General features: G+C 31.5%; 1 long non-coding RNA gene across 1 annotated transcript in view; it reads left to right on the top strand.

Annotated features, from left to right (window-relative positions):
* Positions 1 to 332: 332 nt before the first annotated feature.
* LOC108363452 (uncharacterized) overlaps positions 333 to 3,169 on the top strand; it is a 16,265-nt gene continuing 13,428 nt past the window's right edge. The window contains exon 1 of the long non-coding RNA XR_001847627.1: positions 333 to 343. This is a non-coding gene — a long non-coding RNA (uncharacterized LOC108363452). The remainder of the gene's footprint in view (positions 344 to 3,169) is intronic.

Below are 3,169 nucleotides of genomic sequence, written 5' to 3'. Positions count from 1 at the left end.
ATACATTGACGGACAGACAGTCACCGCTTAATCGATTTCTCTTTTCATTCTGATCATTTATGTATACATTTGTCTATATCTATCTCGATTCGTTTTGCCTGTTACAAACAACCGTTATGTGAACAAAGTTATAATACCCTTGTGCACAAGTGCGCTCGGGTATAATAAACTGATATACATAAATGTATAGACACACTCTATTTAAAAGGTCTATGTTTCTTCTTTCTTAAGTGATGAGGAAGTGAACATGGGTTGTGATATTCAAGTAATTTACAGGCTTTTAAATACGCAAAGGTTGTATATATATATATATATTGATGTACAATGTACATATCTATAATATGTACATATGTAGGTACATGGGTACAAAATATGCTGCGATCGGCTTATACATATTTCCCCTCACCCGCGCAATCTGTTTTTGGTATCCTTTTGTCTCTGCCATTACCTAACTGTTTTTACCCATGCACATGTTTGCAAATTGATGACGAAGTGATTTTGTATGGAAAAGCATTTATGCCCATATATTTGAATAAAATAAACATATGTACTTAGAAGATATCAACCAATACTTCCCATGCACCAAACGAAAGGAAAACGCCTGAATTTTTGATTAAAGAAAACAAAAACAAAATCATTCGAGCTGTTTTCGAGCACTTTGATATTAAAAAAAAGTTGCGAATTTTTTCAAAAATTTTTTGCCTTTAAATGCTCGATATTTGTTGAATTTATATAAAATTTGTACACGATAATATTTCTACTGCTCTAAAGAACCTATATCCCGAAAACGAAAGTTAGATCTGCCAACCATAAGTTGCTAGAGTACTTTAAACGCTCAAAATTGACCCCAAAATAAACCAATATTTACCGTTGTTTCCATGACAGACAACAAATCGGTTACTTACATACATAAATGTATCTGTCAATAGATTTGGAATTTTGTCTTTGAAACGGCACACTTTTCTCTGAAATCGCTTCAGTAGTTCTCGTGCAATAAGCATTTTCGTGAAGCTCTAAAAATTACAACTACAACATTTGAGCCTCCATATCGAAACGTAAGACGTATTCTACGTCATAAATATAGTATTTATTGTGCCTGACAGCTTTTACTTTTAACAACATTTAATGAAAAATTCATTTAAATTTATACTCGAAAGTTTGAAATATTTGTGTATTTATTTTTCCTTTTAATTACACACACACACAAACACAAACAATTGTATGTATGTACATATACATATCTATACATATGTACAAGGACGAATTTTCATTATTTATACATGTGATATTGTGTATCTAACAAGTAATTTTTAACAAAAAAAACCGACTTAAAAAAATATATATAGTGTATATACATTTCATGATCCAATGATCGGATCTAAACCAAATTAGTACGGGACCACCTCTGAGACACTACCCTTCTATTGTAAAAAGAATTACCGAAATCGGTTGACGTGGTCCAAAGTTATGCGGTAACATACGTACATAAAAAAAAATATATATTCCGACGAACTGATAACCTCCTCCCTTTTTGGAAGTCGGTTAAAAATATATAGATGCGAACCACCACGCATAGATATGTGCATATAAATGTATGTATGTATATCGCATAAAACGACTTAAAAAACATTTAGCTATGTTTAAATCAAAATTTTTTTATTTTTTTAGTTGACCATTGACCTTGGAATTCACGATAAGGAATTTATTTTTGACGAATCGAAATAGTTTGGCTGCTAAAAAGAGACAAGAGGAGTTTAAAATACTATTTCAGTTAGGTCTCTATTAATTTTCGATCGCTAGATATTTGCTCCCGTATAACAGTAAACTTCAGATATACGAAAACTGCGATATTTCAATGGGGACGCTAATTTACTCCAAGTTAATAGTTACAACAATCTCCTAACAATAGATAAGACTGCTATACACTCTAAAAAAAAATTGTGTAGATTTCCTACCTAAAAGGTAGGTTACTGATTTCCTACCATATTATTCGCGAAATTACATGCTCGATTATTCAACGAATAGTTTGTTTAAATTTCGGACTTTTTAGAGTGTGATATAGCTGTTGTGGTGTGCGTAAATTTACTACAAAAGTGTGTGCAAGCAACAAAATACACATCTGCTGTTTGATTTCACCCGTAGATATGTATAAAGCCGTCAACAAAAAGGATTTTTACGCACGAAAATGTGTAAACGAGAAAAATATACATATTCATCGTGTATATTTACCAAAAAATACTAAAAATAAACAAAAATATACTCGATTTATAGTCGCATTTTTAAACAGATTTTTTAGAGTGTAGACTTTTAGGAATTGGGCGTAGCACCGCCCACTTTATAACTACAAAGGTGTACCTCGGTGTAGGGTATTTTACTTGTACGTTTTTATACTTGTTTAAATTCTTGATTTTCAGTTTATGGTTCTATAAATTTGTTTGTTGTTAAATAGAAAATTTTTGATAATTAATAAACCAGCTTTCAAACAAGAAAGAAAATAAATTTTTAAATTGAATAATATATCATACGATATATTGGCGATCCTGGCGTATCCTGTGCAAACAAAATCAACAAATTTGCAACGGCTAGCGAAGTAAGCCTTACACCAAGTCAGAATGCAGAACAAGCCAAGATAAATGAGCGAAAAAATCCACTAGATGCACTAAGTCGTTTATCACTAAGGCATCAGGGTTTAGAAAAACGTTCGGGTCTACTAGACGTTGATGATGAATACTTAAAAAAGAATGTCTTTTCTCGTTCAATTTTAAATAAGCATTCGGGACTGAACGACTCTTATGAACAGCATGGTCGTGCAATTTGTTGGTAATTTCAGCCATATCAGCCGCCAACGGAATTTGTATCACATCAGCAACTACCACCACAATAGCAACTATAGCATTTTCAGTTTAAATGAAACCATTTTCAATTTAAGCGAAACCTTTTTCAAATTAAATGAAACCTTTTTCATGTTAAGCGAAACCTTTTTCAAATTAAATGAAACCTTTTTCAGATTCAGTGAAACTTTATTCAAATTAAATGCGACCTTTTTCAGATTCAATGAAACTTTATTCAAATTAAATGAAACTTTTTTCAAATTAAATGAAACTTTATTCAAATGAAATGAAACTTCTTTTTTGGATTACTTTGAATTAGCTGTTACGTGTTGCTCTCC

The sequence above is a fragment of the Rhagoletis zephyria genome, unplaced genomic scaffold (genome assembly GCF_001687245.7).
Source record: "Rhagoletis zephyria isolate East Lansing unplaced genomic scaffold, Rhagoletis_zephyria_1.1 Rzeph_scaffold_01284, whole genome shotgun sequence".
Classification (NCBI taxonomy): domain Eukaryota; kingdom Metazoa; phylum Arthropoda; class Insecta; order Diptera; family Tephritidae; genus Rhagoletis; species Rhagoletis zephyria.
This window is presented reverse-complemented; position numbering and strand designations above follow the sequence as displayed.